The sequence below is a fragment of the Ammospiza caudacuta genome, chromosome 28 (assembly GCF_027887145.1).
Source record: "Ammospiza caudacuta isolate bAmmCau1 chromosome 28, bAmmCau1.pri, whole genome shotgun sequence".
Taxonomy (NCBI): domain Eukaryota; kingdom Metazoa; phylum Chordata; class Aves; order Passeriformes; family Passerellidae; genus Ammospiza; species Ammospiza caudacuta.
The window spans coordinates 2632374-2649103 of NC_080620.1; the positions used below are offsets into that span (position 1 = coordinate 2632374).

Here is a 16730-nt window from a genome sequence, read left to right on the forward strand (position 1 = left end):
TGTTGTTTTGGAGGGGAAAAAATACCAAACCAAAACCAAGGCAGGCTTTGGTTTATCTGCTCTGTGTGGCACTGCCAGCACAGCCTCTGTCCTTCCTGGCTATTCCTGGGATGTTTTATCCACAGGGGAGCCCCAGCATCGCCTCCAGGGCAGCCCCAAGCTCCCTCCCTGCTCCTCCACAGAAAGGCTGAGTAGTTTTATACCATTTCAGCCAAGACCTGCCTTCTGCACTGATGTCAGCAGCCAGGGCGGGACTTTTCCAGCCTTGTGGGTTTGGGGATTTTCTTTTTTTTTTTTTTTTTTTTTTTTTTTTTCTTTTGGATAATCCTGGCAAAATTCCTGAGCAAAGTTTTTTTTCTTTCTTCTTCTTCTCCTTTTTTTTTTTTTTTTCTCTCAAGCAGCCCCTATCCATGTGCTGCTTCCGAGCTGCTCTCTTATTACTCCTCACTTCCTGAAAGGAGACTTTTTAGCAAAGCAACTCCAACTCCAAGCTCTGCCTGGGTCTGACAGAAGAAGTTTCTTAAGGAAGGCGACACAACCCCTCAGCCTGGAAACTTTCTGACACACGCAGGGCTGAGGGGGAGAGAGGAGCTTTTGGCTGCTGCTGGGAAAAAGAAGAGGAAAAAAAAAAAAGAGAGAGAAGCTGAAGGAATTAAAAAGGGAAAAAAAAAAAAAAAAAAAGAAGAAAGAAGGGAAAGCACTCGAAAAGGTAAAACGCTCTTTAAAATAATTTTTCCAGAGGAGGCTCTTTGAGGTTGGAGTTGGGGTGGTCTGGGGTGGAGGGAATGCGAATGTTCTTTGAAATCAGAACCGTCTCCCTGGAGAAGGAATGAGCCCAGAGAGCCTTCGCACGCTGGAAAAACATTTATGAGAATGAAAACCATGTTCACCCTTCTCCAACATTCAGAATTTCCATAAAAACGCAGGCTTGTGTTTCAAAGTGGCTGCAGGCAGCGGGAACTGGGCTCCGCTGCTGCCTCCCTCGTCTCTCCAGCCCCTCTTTTTAATTGCATTAACCCCAGGATGGAATGTTTGCCTCTCTAAACCCCAAATCTGCTCTGCTGAGCTGCCCCGGGGCCAAGCTCTCAATTACAGAGAGCAGCAGCTCCCAAGCCCTGCTGCAGAATGAAACGTTCCTTGCTGCCTTCGTTCCTGAGAATAAACACAGCCCGCGCTCCCTCTCCCTCCTTCCCTGTCTCTCTCTCCATCTTCAGGAGCTGCCAATGCCTCTCTCCCTCCTGATGTGCTCAGAGGATTATAAAGAGTCTGCCCTGAAAAAGTTGCAGTGTCACTGACTCCGTGTGCATCCCCAGGAGCTCAGCCCCACTGCCCTGCTCGGTTCTTTCTTTGCTTTGACTATGCTTTAATGGTGGTTTTTTATTGATTAAAAAAAAAAAATCAATCCCTCAGAAGATGTTATTTTAAACATCAAAGTAAATATTAGTGGTGGTGAGATGCCAGAAGATTATCTCATTAGAGCTGAAGGAGCTGGGCTATAAATAGAAAGGAGTTTATAAAATAACCTTGGCAAATAGCTTCCAGAGGGGAAGAACCAACCAAGAGGGAAGTGTGGAGTGTGCTGGGGGCAGGTAAATGTAAAAATTCACAGTGAGGCCCATTCTTGGGGACTTTTTTGTGGTAGAGATGCAAACCTCAGGGGACATTTGTGTTCCTGCTGCAATCCTTGCCAACATCCCAGTGCTGGCGACCAGCAGAGCTCTGGTTCTGGTTGTGCTCGGTTTTATCCTCCTTAGCAGCACCCAGTGGTGCCAGGGTAGGATGCTGTGCTGGGGGCAGGTAAATGTAACATTTCACAGCAAGGCCCATTCTTGGGGACTTTTTTTTGTGGTCAAGATGCAAACCTCGGGGGACATTTGTGTTCCTGCTGCAATCCCTGCCAATCACCAGTGCTGGAGACCAGCAGAGCTCTGATTCTTGTTGTGGTCAGTTTTATCCTCCTTATCAGTACCCAGTGGTGCCAGGGTGGGATGCTGGGCATGGCAGGGAGGATCTGGGGAGTTCCCTAAGGTGGAAGGGGAATTGTTCCAGAGTGATTCCCAGCTCTGGGATGTTCCCCAAGCTGGGACCAGCCTTGCTCTGAAATGCCTCCATCAGTGAGGCTCCCCGCAGTCCTGGGGAGGCTGTTCCCGAGGTTTCTCCATATATGGAACGTGCTGAGCACTCCAGTTGCTCCATCCTCAGCCTCCCACCGTTCCTGCTTCGCCCCAGGGCAGCACCCTGCGCTCCCCTTCTCCTCCTCCTCCTCCCCACATGCCAAAAAGCTCACGGCGCCTCTCTGGGGCTGCTCCAGCCGCATTCCCCACGCGGGGAATGGGAAAGGTGCTGTCATCTCCTGCAAATCTGCTCTGCTCGGATGAGGCAGGGGGGGCTGAGCTGTTTCCTTTGGCACCGGGAGGCCCCGATAAGCCGGGCCTGAGCAGCTGAAGAGGAGCCCCGAGGGGTGGAAGGTGGTGCTGCTCAACATAAACAGTGTCTGTTCCTCCAACCTGAAACATGAGAGGCTCTCTTATCACCCATGGCTCCAGGCCACCCAGGGATGAGCGGGAGGAGCTGATGTTCTCACCATTCCATGGAATCCTGGTGCGGGAACAGCCCAGGCTCCTCTTCCCCAAGGAGCAGCTCCATGGAGGGTCCTCAGCACAGGATGATCCCGTGCAAACCCTTATCTCCAGCTTATCTGAAACCCCCCACTCCAAACCCCGCTTTTCTTGCCAAGTTTGCAGCAATGAGTTCCTCCTGAGCTGGGAGCAGTGCAGGATGTGTTTGTCATGTCCTGCCCGGCCTCGATCTTGGGTTAACACAAGATGAGCTTAAAAGAAACAGGACTGGGACCAAACCTGTCACGTTTTCAGAAGCAGCTAGCTGGGGGATGTCAGCTCAGATGTGCTGAAGGCAAAGAGGTCTTTGCCTGACCCCACCACTGTAGGGAGTGTTTGCAGGGTGAGGAGTTACGAACATTTCCCAGGAATCTGTGAGCAGGTCAGATCCCATGGAGGACACAGACACATGGAAAACCACCAGCCTGGATGCAGCCCTGTTTTCCAGCACTGACGAGGTTTAAAGGGACACTATCCAAGCCAACTTTCCCATCTTGCTTTCTGTGAGGGCCTTCAATGAAGTCTGAAGGGTTGGGAGAGTCTCCACTGCTGGAATATTTTAGCTCTGTCTGACCTCAGTGGAGCCACATCAGTGCAGGGTCTCCATCCAGCTGCTCCATTGCTGCTCCTCTCTCACCTTCTGCATCCTCCCAGGCTGGGAAATGCTTGGGATATTCCATGTCTGTCTACTCAGAGTCTTTCGTGGAATAATGGAATGGTTTGGGTTGGAAAGGAACCTTAAAGCTTATCCAGTCCCACCCCTGCCTTGGGCAGGGGCACCTTCCACTGTCCCAGGCTGCTCCAAGCCCTGTCCAGCCTGGCCTTGGACACTTCAGGGATGGGACATCCACAGCTTTACACTTCTATTTGTCACAATTATCAATGTTGTGTTTCTTACTCTTACATCATAGCTTGATTTAAAAGGAAAAATGACTTAAAATTAATCTATTCCTGAGCAGTCCTGCAAATCTTTCTGAACTCAAGCGCTCCTGATTGTTGGTCCCAAATGAGCTAAACTGGCAGGTGAAGTCCTGGCCTCGTCCTGTGGGATTTGTGACCTCAGTGTGAAGTGGCTTTGTCCAAAATGTAAATGCAGAGGATGAGTTCAGTCCTGTCAGGGTTAGGAACTCTTCATTCCCTGGCCGTGGAGGAAGGAGCTGCACCTGGGCCATATTTCCCTGAGTAAAGAACCTACAGGGAGAGGGAAAGGGCCCAAAATCTCTGCCCAGCAGATCTCCTGGAGCTCCCAAGGAGCCTGGACACGATCTGCAGGTCTGTAAGGGCTGGAGGGATCCCACAGCTGAAGAGTTCTGCAAAGCTTCATCCCACAGGAGGCATCCCTGCTCCTGCAGGGCTCCCCTGACATGGGGGTGATGCCTTGAGGAGCTGAAACAGAGGTTAGGGGGAGTTCAGAGGAATAAAGTGCACATTTTATTGAAATGCCCTCCAAGGCCACACCCTGGCAGTGCCACGGCCACAGTTGTGGCTCTGCCCAGGTGGCTCCAAGATAGAAGCAAAAAGGGCTTGGCCACAAGATCTCACATTTTTATAAGTTTTAGTCCATTTGCATATAGGAGTTAACAGTCCAATTAACAGCTTCCAATTATGAAGTTTCATCCTCCTTGCTTGCTTGCCTGCCCTCCTCTTTTCACGTTTTTGTGCTTTGAGCCTGAAGTTTGAAGGGATTGTCCTTGAGCCTGCAGCAGGAATAGGATTATTTTGTCTTCACCAGCCTGTGAAGAGATCCTAGTATAAATCCTATATAGGATCTATATAGGATATAGGATTACATATATATAGGATTATATATATATAGGATTATATATATAGGATATATATAGGATATAGGATATATATAGGTAAAAGGATATATATATATATCCTTAATATAAAGCTAAAAGCTGCACACCAAAACAGAACAGAAAAGCCTAAAACCCAAGCTGCCTTGGGGACTGTGGATGCCCAGAGCAGCTGTGGCTGCCCCTGGATCCCTGGCAGTGCCCAAGGCCAGGCTGGGCAGGGCTTGGAGCAGCCTGGGACAGCAGAAGGTGTCCCTGCCATGGCAGGGGAATGGAACTAAATGAGTTTTAAGATCTCTTCTCACCCAAACCATTCTGTGACTGGGGTATGGCCCTGTCCTACAGCCTGGGTGACAAAGAGCCAAATTTTGGTTGTGACACTCGGTGTGAGATCTGTGACAGCTCCTTGGAGCTGGAGCTGCACCAACCACATATCCCTGCCTCAGCTGGGGCTCACAGCATGAGCAGATCCCTCCTGGAGAGGGCCGGGCTGGTTGTGCAGGTGAGCCCAGCTCGCTGCTGGCACACGAGGCTGTTTGTCTTTATGCAAGCCCAGGGCTCGGTGCCCCGCGGGGATGGGTTGTGTAAGCACCGGCACGGCTGGAGGGGGAGCTGCGGGAGCCAGCCCTGCCGGGATGGGAATGAGAGCAGAGCCAGCCCTGCCGGGATGGGGATGAGAGCCAACTGTGCCAGGATGGGAATGAACCAGCCCTGCCAGGATGGACAAAGAAGCCAGCAGTCCTGGGATGGAGAGAGGAGCCAGCAGTGCTGCGATGGAGAGAGGAGCTAGCTCTGCCGGGATGGGGATGAGCCAGCAGGGCCAAGATAGAGATAAGAACCAGCCGTGCCAGGATGGAGAAAGGAGCCAGTCGTGCTGGGATGGAGAGATGAGAACCAGCCTTGCCGGGATGGAGATGAACCAGCTCTGTCAGGATGGAGAGAGGAGCCAGCAGTCCCAGGATGGGGATGAGCCAGCCCTGCCGGGATGGAGAGGAGCCAGCCCTGCTGGAATGGAGAGAGGAGATAGCCCTGCCAGGATGGGGGTGAACCAGCCCTGCTGGGATGGAGAGGAACCAGCTGTGCCAGGATGGAGAGAGGAGCCGGCCCTGCTGGGGTGGAAAGACAAGCCAGCAGTGTCAGGATGGAGAGGAGCCGACAGTCCTGGGATGGGGATGAACCAGCCCTGCCACGATGGAGATGGCTTGGTTTGCCTCTGTTTCCCTGCCCACTCTGAGGTGTGAGCCCTCCCAGCCTTTCCCAGAGCCCTTTCCTGGCAGAGCCCTGGTGCTGCTCCATGCCAGGAGGAGCAGCAGGAGCACGGGGAGAGCTGCCTGTGCACAGGCCCAGGAGGTCTGGATTCTCTCCTGGCTATGCTGAGCCCCACAGAGAGGGAGCATTTCGTGGAGGCAGAGGTGGCCACGGAGATGCAGGGTATAAAAATGGCATTTGTATGCAATATCTGTACTCCATGGATGGCAGGGCACAGAGGGGTGGGCATCAGACCTGTCTGCAGGTAGTGTGTGCATACAAAGAATTATCATGTATCCATGTGCAGATAACATCTATCTCCATGCAGAAAACATGTATTCCCATGCAGATAGCATGTAGCTTCATGCTGTTAACACATTATCACATGCAGATAACGTGTATCCATGCCCAGATAATATCTGTGCCCATGCAGATAAGATCTATTCCGTGCAGACAGTGTGTATCCTCATGCTGATAGCGTGTTATCACATGAAGATGATTATCCATATACAGATAATGTCTGTGCCTATGCAGATAAGATCTGTTCAATGATCTATTCCATAAGATCTGTTTCATTATGTATCCCATGTGATTTATTCCACCATCTGTTCCATAAGATCTATTCCATCGTGATGCAGATGAGGTGTTATCCATGTGCAGATAACACCTATCCCTATGCAGATAACATGTATCCTCATGCTGATAATGTGTTATCACATACAAATAATGTGTATCCTTGTGCAGACAACATCTATCCCCATGCAGATAACATGTATTCCCATGCAGATAATGTGTATCTGCATGTGATAACATTGCAGATAGTATCTATCCCCATGTAGATAACATGTATCCCCATACAGATAGCATGTATCCTCATACTGATAACGTTATCACATGCAGATAACATGTATCCATGTGCAAATAGCATTTAATCCACATTAAAACTCCACCTATCCCCATCCCCTTGCACACAGGCAGATGCAGCTGTGCCCTGGGTACATGTGGGTGGCACGAGTGTCCCTTCACTCATGGGTCGTGTGTCCCTATGTGGTGGGGGATGCACCGTTAATGACAAACACACCGTTGTTAATGACTGGCACTTGATTAATGACTAACACGCCGTTGTTAATGACTGGCACGCAGTTAATAAGTGGCACTGGGTTAATGCCGTTGTTAATGACTGGCACGCCATTAATGACTGCCCAGCCCGGCCTCTCTCTAATCCCGCCGCTCTGTGCCTGGCTGCAGCCAGCGAGGAGAGCGGTGGCAGAGCGCCAGCAAGTCTGGGTCACATGGAGAGGCTCCAAACTATTGCATAAGTCCCGTCTGAGAGTGGACCTGCCTGGTGGATCCTCTCCCGAAAGCAGGAGCAGTCCCAGGATGGGAGCTCTGGGACTCTTGGTGCCCAGCTTCCCCCAGGGGGGAGTTGTGGCACTGCTCTGGCAGCTCCAGCCCTGCCCCAGGCCCAGCTCCCCATCCTGAGGAGGATCTGAGCTGGCATTTCCCTCCTGCTTTCTTGCTGAGGACCTCCAAGCATTTTACCACACTTGGAGAAGTGCAATGACCCCGGCGTTCCAGATAGGGCCAGGTCCTTATGTAACACAGGGATAGGATTTCCAGAGAGCCAAGCAGGCTGTGTCAGAGCGAGGTCGCTGCTCCCAGCTCTCCTCCCCCTGCCCTGGCTTTGGCACAAGCTCCTTTTGCCCCTTTGCTAGCAAAATTAAAGATTTTGGAGAGGAGCAAGGCAGGGGGTTCAGCCGTTTCCTCACTGGGATTGCACTGAATAGATTTGACTGTAAAATAATTATCATGGTTTTGGGGAAAAAAAAAATCAAAAGCCAACCCTCCTCCCACACAGCGCTGGAGTGAGCCCAAAGCCCTGTGAAGCTGCTGTACAAAGGGATGCAGGGTGTGCCCGGCCAGGGCCGGCTGTGGAGCACCATGGAGAGCCTGGAAGGGGGAGCTGGTGCTCCAAAGGCAGGGACAGTGTGCCCCTGGCACCCAGGCTGGCACTGGGGTGCTGGCAGGGGGACAGAGATATTGGAATATTACCAATATTGAAGACAGTATGTGCCTGAACTTGTCTGGCCCTGCTGCTGAACCAAATAGGGGCGACTGTGGTGTTTCACCCCACAGACACTTTTGGCTGGCTGGGTGTGTGGTGTTTCACCCCACAGACATTTTGGGCTGGCTGGGTGTGTGGTGTTTCACCCCACAGACACTTTAGGCTGGCTGGTTGTGTGGTGTTTCACCCCACAGACACTTTTGGCTGTGGGATGTGTGGTGTTTCTCCCCACAGACACTTTGGGCTGGCTGGGTGTGTGGTGTTTCACCCCACAGACCCTTTTGGCTGGCTGGGTGCTGGAGCTGGGCCCATGGGGACAAGTCCAGGCCTGCAGGAGCTCTGGTGGTGCTGGGATGGAGCTTTCCCCCATAGCAGGGGCTGCTCCTCAGGTTTCCCTGTGTTGGAGAAGCTTTAAGGGGATGGTGAAGGAAAGGAGTCGGTTCTGATGGAGGGTTTGGATCCAGAGCTTTATTCTGGCCCACAGGCCTCTGAATGCAGCAGCAGCTCCAACAGAACTCCCTGAGCCCGTGGTTGCTGCTCCTTTAACCCCGGGGAGAGGGGCAGGGAAGGGGCAGGGAGCCACCAGGCAGGGACAGGAGGGGAGGGACAAAGGGACAAAGGACACCTGGATGGCCCCAATGCCCCCCAGGGGTAGAGGGCATCCTGTGAATCTGCCAATCCCTTCTGGAATTCCAGGACTGACAGACAGTGCTGGGAGGGGAAAGGAGAGGTGACTGACACACCTGGGAGGGAATTATCAGGGGAGGAACCCGAGGTTCTGAGACAAACCCTGAAATCACAATGCAACACAGAGACCCCGGCTCAGAGCCCTCAGCTCTTAGGGTCACGCTGGCAGTGTTGGTCTGCATTTCCGACATTGCTGGGGTGAGCCTTTGGATGGGGTTGGATCTGATTTTAACGGTGTGAAAATGGCACCTCGCCTCCTGGGAAGCTGAAATGGGACTCACAGTCACTGGGGTGTGCTAAGAAAGCTATCAAGGGGAGGTGAATCAGCCCTTGAAAGGAGAGGGGGGCCGCACTGAGCATCCTGGGGTTCAGCAGGGAAGGGACAGGCAGAGTTGGCATTGCAGCAGCTGGGATTGGTGGCAGGGGTGAGGAGAGGGACTGCAGGGCAGCCAAAGGGTGGCTGTGCAGGCAGGAACCACCCCAGGCTGGAGGCTGCAGTGTTCTGGGAACAGGGATAACGCCATGTTTCTAATTCCTCACTTGCCGTGGCCTCAGAGAGGCCACATTTGGAGCAGCCCAGCAGATTATGGCTCAAGTTCTTATTCTGTGTTCTGCAGACCTGTGACTTTAACCCTTTTTACTCGCAATTTGCAGATGCTCCTGGCAGCAAAAAACCTCTGATTTCTGTGGGTTTAAGCCCTGGTGCTGCCCTAGAGCTGAGAAATGACTTCCCAGTGGAAGTCCTGAGGTGCTGGCAAGATCACTGCAGGGGAGACTTCTGCCATCTGCAGCTCCGCATGTTTTCCACTTGGCAGCCCTGCCAAATATTTTGTCGGGACTATCAGGACGTTCTTTCTCCTGCTGGAAGCCAGGGAGGTCTCTGGGACAGTTTTGCATCCCCCACGTGCTCAGCCCTGCGGGGGGAGCGGGGCTTTGTGTTCCATCCCCAGGAACGTGCAGGGACCTGCCCGGAGCTGCCAGCTGGGAGATGCCTGAGCATGCAGGGAACACCCAGAGCCCGGGGATGCAGGGGCTGAGACCCTCACAGAAAACACAGAAATGCAGCAGGACCTGCCCCTGCCAGGCCCTGGGGTGTGCAGAGAGAGAGGTGAGGAGGAGCAGGGATGGAGAGATGATGATAAGGATTTGAACATCACTGGTTGGGCCCAGGGAGGGATTGTCCCACTCTGCTCTGCCCTGCGGCAGCCTCAGCTCCAGTGCTGGGGGCACTTTGGGCACCACGAGATCAGAAGGACCCAGAGCTGTTGGAGAGTGCCCAGAGGAGGGACACGGAGCTGGGGAAGGGCTGAGGAGCAGCTGAGGGCACTTGGCTCGTTCAGCTGCAGCCCAGGAGACTGAGGGGAGGCTCCTCGGGGGCTGCAGCTCCTCCCCAGGGCAGGCACAGGGGCAGGGGCTGAGCTCTGCTCTGGCACAGGGACGGGAGCCCAGCAAGGGCTGCAGCTGTGCCAGGCCTTGGCATGGAGCTCAGGGCAAGGTTCTGCCCCCCGAGGCTGCTGGGCACTGCCCAGGCTGCCCAGGGAATGGTGCCAAGGCTGCCAGAGCTGCAGGAGCTCCAAGGGCTGCTCAGGGTGGGGGTGTTGGGGTGGCTGTGCAGGGACAGGGGCTGCACTGATGTCCCTGAGGGTCCCTTCCCACTCAGGATATCCCATGGTCTTTGGTTCAGTGATTCTGGAGCACCAGGAGAGGCTGAGGGAGCTGGGAAGGGGCTCAACCTGGAGAAAAGGAGGCTCAGGGGGGACCTTGTGGCGCTGCACAACTCCCTGACAGGAGGGGATAGCGAGGGGTTTGGGCTCTGCTCCCAGGGAACAAGCCATGGGACACAGCCTGAAATTGCCCCAGGAGATGTTCAGATTGGATATGAGGAAAAGTTTCCTCACTGGAAGGGTGAAAGTTGATTCCAGCTGAGGCTTTACAACCAAAACCTGTGGCCCTCTGATTCCTTGTGAGGGCTGAGCTAGAACAGAGACCAGACAGAGCTAAAGCATAAAGCAGGGATTTATTGAAAGGCCTCAATGGATGCACCTTGGGCAGCACAAGAGCCCAGCCAGGGCTGCACCCAAGATGAATCAAAATGGTCACAAAATGCACAACTGGTCACAGGGTCTCTCACTTTGATCAGTTCTGCTCCATTTGCATATTTGAGTTAATTGTCTAATTCCAGCCCCTGCCCATGCAGTCCCTTCTTGTTTTTCTCTCTCCAGCCCATGCTGTTTGTGCTCTTGGGCCTGAGATTTGGATCATTTGTCCTTGGTCCCCAGCTGGAGCAGGAATTGTTTTGTCTCCCTGCTCTGTGCACAGAGCCCACCATCCCCTCTATGAAGCCCAGACTCACCCACGAAAGCAGCACAGAATCTGAAAAGTACAAAAACTCAAACCTGAGGTGTCACCTGCACAGAGCAGCGATGGCAGGTGACAGGGGCACTGTTCTTCTGGTGACTTTAGGAGCATCACCCAGGAGCTACAGGCACTCAGGGGCTGTTGTGTGTCCTGAAGGGCAGCAGGAGAGAGCCCATTGTGGGTAGAAGGGGATCCATGTGGGTCCTTTTTTCAGGAAAGCCTGAAAAATCTGCTGCTGCTGCTGCTGCCAAGTGCCCTCCCTGCACTGGCACAGCCCCTGAGCCCAAATTCCAGTCCCCTGCAGCCCCTGCTGTGTTTAGGTTGGATTCCATCAAAAATGAGGCCTGTGGGGCCAGCCTGGGGCTCAGAGCTCTTCCCCCAGAGATAAACTTTGACCTGGTGGAACAAATCCCAGGCTGGAGCAGCTGGAGGAGCAGAAACCCCTGTGGTGCTGTTTGTAGAGGCTGCCAGGGCTGCTGTGGGGCTAAGCAGCCCCTTGGGAGGGTCAGGGAGCACCTGGGGCCAAAAAGGGATCGAGCTGTGAGTTGTGGCACCATGATAATCCCAATAACCCCAGAGTGGTTATAGGGTGATGTCAATTCCCCATTTTACACAAGAATAAAGAACCTTGAGGTTTTCATTCCTTAAAATAATGCAGCCCAGAAATGCTGTTGGGGTGGTGCAGCTGTGGGGACCTGCTCCCACTGTTTTCCCACTGCTTTCCTACTGTTTTCCCACTGCTTTCCTACTGCTTTCCTACTGCTTTCTCACTGTTCCCAGTGCTCCCACTGAGGTGCTGTTCTCACTTCTCCACAGCTCCCAGTGCTCCCAATTCTCCCACGTCTAAAAGATGTCAGTGGAAGGCCTGGTAGGGGGGGCACTAAAAGTATTTCCTCTCCCCGGGGAAAGTTGGAAGCAGAATTCTGTGTTTGTATTTATTTCTCCCTCAGAAAAGAAAGGGAAAAAAAAGGGATAAGGACACCTGAGCTTATAATTTGCAAAAGTTGGATGAGAAACCTGGAAGCCGCCGAGTCCTGCATCTTTAAAAGCAGTTAAATTCCTCTTCCCTGCACTAGGAGGCACCTTGAACCTTCCTCTTGGCCCCGAGCATCGCCCATCTGCTTCCTATTACCTTCCCCAGCGCTGCTGGAGCCGGCCCAGCAGCCGGGGAGTTCTGTCTGCAGCTGGGAGCAGCTCTCATCTCCCTGCTCCTTCTTCTCTCCTCGCTTCATCCCAGCTGGAATTTCACCCCTTTCCCAGCCCCTTCCTTCCCGGCACTGTTTGGGGTGGCAGGAGGTGAACTGGAGCGGTGGTGGCATTGTGCCCTGGTGTGGTGGCGTTGTCCCTTGGTGTCATTCGGGTTCACTCGGCCAAAGCCACCCTTGGCACCGGGAGCCGGGAGCGTCAGCCCGAGCCGAGCCTGCCAAGGACAGCGAATTCCTTGGGAAGGAGCAGATCGGAAGCGGCCCAAGCGAGGGAGGCACGAGACCAGAGAGGTCATGCCGTGTCCCCAAGCTGTCCCCAAGCTGTCCCTGAGTGTAGGAGCGTCGGGGTAGGACGGTGGGGACAGACAGAGACGAGAGATCTCTGCGGCCAGGTCATGGAACTTTGGGGTTTATTGCAAAGGGCCTGGGTGCAGGGCCCTGCTGGGAGCTGCCAGCCACAGCTCAGAGTAGGCCCCAAAGAGGGAGAGAGAGATAAGAGAATGGTAAAGAGAGAATGAGAGAGTAAAAGAGAGGATCAGAGGGTGAGATTTGCGTTACAATACAATAAATCTTCTTCTGGCCTTGGAATTTGGGGTTTATTGCAAAGGGCCTGGGTGCAGGGTCCTGCTGGGAGCTGCCAGGCACAGCTCAGAGCAGGCCTGAGAGGAGAGAGAGGTAAAGAGAGAGAAGGCAAGAGAGTGGTAAAGAGATGAGAGTGTGAGGAAGAGTAAAGAGGGTAAAGAGAGTATAAAAGAGGACGAGGTTCCTGTTACAATACAATAAATCTTCTTCTGGTCTTGGAACTTGGGGTTTATTGCAAAGGGCCTGGGTGCAGGGCCCCGCTGGGAGCTGCAGCCACAGCTCAGAGCAGGCCCGAGAGAAGAGAGGGGTAAAGAGGTGAGAGGGTGAGAGAGTAAAAGGGTAAGAGTGTAAAAGGCAAGAGAGCAAAGTTCCCGTTACAATACAATAAATCATCTTCTGTGTTGAATATTCTGATTCTCACTAACCAATCTAGTACAATATACAAATCCTATAGCATTTACATACAGCCTATGAGAATCATTACATTACTACACTGTGTTACATTTTAAACCCTAAAAACTCCTCTTTGGCCCCTTCTGCCAAGCTGGTAGGGTCTGCTCTGACCCTTGGGCCTGTCTGCAAGCAGAGGGTGTTGTTCCATCAAAAGGGGATTATCTTCAGCCAGCCACACCATTGTTTTCCCATTGTTCAGTAACTGAGGAATCTCAAAGCTTGCTTTGATTTCAATCTTGCTTATAGTTTCTATATTCTCAAAATCTTTTGCCAGACAATCATAAGGCTTTCCTGTTTCATCTTCCCCAACACCCAAGCTGCCCCAAGCTGTCCCAGCCTGGCCCGTGGCACCCCCCTGTCCTGCCGGGGCTCCGCGATCCTTGGGATCGTCCTGCAAGCTGCACAGTGCGGTTATGGAAAATTTGGTAGGGATGGAAGCACCAGAGTTCCTCTGGCTCCTGGGCCTTCCTCTTGGTGCTCCTCCTGCTCCTGGGAGCTGGATCTGCCCACGGGGAGAGAGCCAGGATCCACCTGTGTGGAGAACACCTTCCTCCAGGTGCTCCTGCTGCTCCTGGACTCTGGCAATGAAGCCCCTCTGGGAAGGGGCCGTGTTTTCCCCGCTGCCTGCAGGGAGGGATCGTAGCCGGGCCCTTCCCCCAGCCCGGCCCGCAGGAATTTTTTGCAGCTGTAATTCCTGCCTTGTGCTGCTCCCAGCGCTTCTCCTTCCCCCAAGGTCAAGGCTGCGGGCTCCTGGCGCCGGGGCTGCTTCCCAGCCACAGTTCCAGGGGATGCTGAGGGGCCGGGAAGGGCAGAGGGGACACGGGGAGGGTCATGGAGAGGCAGGGGGAGGATGGGAAGCCTGGAGGAAAAGGGTTTGACAGCTGGAAAACAGGGGAAATCAGTTGTGTGAAACCCAGGAGAAAATACACTTGTCTTGGTTTGGAAAGACAGGAGTCTGCTAAGGAAGGCAGGAGCTTCCCCTGAAATGGAGAATGTAAATCCTCCCCACTCCTCCAAATTGCTATAAATTTTAAATCAAGGGAGCTCTCAGGCAAAAATATGGGAGCAGGAAATAACAGTTCCTTAATAGAGAAGAAAAATAAAGAGATAAAATAAACAATGCAGTACACTAGAACAACAGTGACAGAGTCAGAACCCAACCTGACACCCTGTGGGTCAGGCTGTTGGCAGCAGTCCCATTGGAATTGTGGCTGCAGCCCTCCTGCAGTGTCAGGGGTGGTTCTGTTGGAGCAAGGGGGTCCTGTAGAGAAGGATGTATTCTTCCTCTGAAGATCCAGTGGAAGAAGAGGCAGCTGCTGTTCCTCTGGGGAATCCCATGGAGAAAGCTGTGCTGGTGTCTCAAAAACCGCTGGATTATATCCAGGCAGGAATGCTTGGCTCCTCCCTCTGGGCTCACATCTCCCAGTGGGATGCTGTAGTTCTTATCAGCCATGCAGGGACATTCCATAATCTGTTATCAGCAGATGTCCCCTCCCAAGAGAAGAGTGATTGTGGTCATAAGAGAGAGATAAGGCAAACTGCCCACTTGACAAAGATAATCTGCCATACAGATGGCAATTGAAAATATCTTGCATTGCAATCCTCAACAACACTTTAGCTGGGCTCTGTGGGGTTTGGAGCTGTGACAGGATTGAAAAGCTGGAATCACAAGCTTTGGGAGATGCTGGAAAATGCAGATTTAGGAGAGGGTTTTGCTTGCAACTTCTCCCTTTTCCAGCTCAGTTCCCTCAGCCCCCACCTGCCTTTCCTAGCCCTGGCTGTGCCCTCACTGTGGCACCACAGGTGATGCTGTCACTAGATCTCAGCATCCTCTTTTTGGGGTGGAATGGGGCAGAATTCCTGCCTCAACCCTCTTCTCCCCACTCCCTGATTCCCCTTACCTGTCCCAGGGAAAGGAGCAGCCCAAGGTGGGAGTTGCCCCTTTCATTCTCAGGGCCACTCAAAGTTTTGGAGGACACCTCTTGTTGTGTCTGGGCTTTGCAGAGGAAAACCTGGCAAGTGGCCCCAAATGGGACTGGGGAGTCCAGACTGAGGCCCCACTGAGGATCTTTGGCCATTCTTAACTGTAAATAAGCAGTGAAAACTCTTAATCTTTATATTATGCAACTCTGAGTTATGTTTAAAGCTGTGTGTTTCATCTCCCACTGTTTCTGACTAGTAGGGGAAAAGAACATTAATTTAGGTTAATGGCTTTAAGCCGAAGGAGGGGAGATTTAAATGAGATTTTAGGAAGAAATCCTTCCCTGTGAGGTTGCCCAGAGCAGCTGTGGCTGCCCCTGGATCCCTGGAAGTGTCCCAGGCCAGGTTGGATGGGGCTTGGAGCACCCTGGGGTAGTGGAAATTGTCCTGCCCCTGTGGAAGGAGATAAGCTTTAAGGTCCTTCCCAACCCAAACCATTCTGCAATTTCCATGATAAATTTGGGGTAGGAATCATCTCCTGGATTTGCCCTTGTATCCCTCCTATACCACCTGTGCTGGGTGTCATTCCTGCAGCACAAATACCATTCATGGCACAGTAAAGATGGGAAAACAGGAGCAGAAATTAATTTTCAGGGATTCAGATTCCCATAAGGACACGGAGGGGAGCAGGGCAGATCCCAGGAGGACCCAGCTCCCCTGCCCTGGGCTGTTTAAACCATCAAGGCAGGGGTTAAGCATTACTGGATGAGGACCACACACAGGCCCTGGCCGCTGACACCTTTGCAAAGAGCGTCCTCCTCCCATCTCCAGCCTCTTCCCATGCTTGAGAGCTCATCCCATGCTCCCAGGGAGCTCATCCTGCTTTTTCCAGGAGCTCATCCTGCTATTCCTGAGAGCTCATCCTGCCTTTCCCAGGAGCTCATCCTGCCATTCCAAGGGAGCTCATCCCATCTTTTCTGGGGATATCATCCCGCCTTTCCCAGGAGCTCATCCCAGGGGGCTCATCCTGCCATTCCCAGGAGCGCTTCCTGCCTTTCCTGGGGTGCTTATCCCGCCTTCCATGGGGAGCTCATCCCATTCTTTCCTGGCAGCTCATCCTGCCTTTCCCAGGACCTCATCCTGCCTTTCAAGGGAGCACATCCCGGAGAGCTCATCCTGCCTTTCCCAGCCCTGCTCCAGCCCATGGGATCTGCCACCCCTGCAGGGAGGTTTGGGTTTGGCTGCTGGGTCATGCCCTGCAGCGTCACCCTTGGGACATTTGGGATTCTCTGGGATGTGCTGCACTTATCCCGTACTCATTGGGTGGGTGGGTAAAAAGAAAACCCCACAGGCTTTGTACAAGTCCCCAGCACGATTTGAGTTTGATGTAATCGCCTCAGACCGAGTAGAAATTCTCTGCAAGCCAGGAATCTTTCACCAGAGCAATTAGCAGAGCGTTTTAAAGAACAAATGCGATTGGAATCTCGGGATCCATTTGTGGATGGGGTTGAGGGTGAGTTCCCTGAATGAGTTCTTTGTTTTCCATCACTTTTTTAGGTTCAGCCAGCACACTTTGAGAGCAAGTGCTCTTCCCTCAGTGCAGTGACAGTCCTTAAAGTGTGTTTGAAATCCAAAGAGGATTTCTGGGTTGCTGCTCACCACTCCCTGCCAGTGCTGTTATTTCCTGCTCTCTTTAAGGGATCAGGGGACCCAGGGCACTCTTAGGGCTGCTTTTCCTGGAGGGTGCTGCAAGAGGATAAAGGATTCCCATTGATCCTGAGCTCCTTTCCACAGG

General features: G+C 52.9%; 1 protein-coding gene across 1 annotated transcript in view; it reads left to right on the top strand.

Annotated features, from left to right (window-relative positions):
- Positions 1-644: 644 nt before the first annotated feature.
- The window catches only part of ADAMTS10 (ADAM metallopeptidase with thrombospondin type 1 motif 10), a 73315-nt gene continuing 57229 nt past the window's right edge, over positions 645-16730 (top strand). The window contains exon 1 of the mRNA XM_058820996.1: positions 645-709. The gene's annotated coding sequence lies outside the window, so the exon portion shown is untranslated. The remainder of the gene's footprint in view (positions 710-16730) is intronic.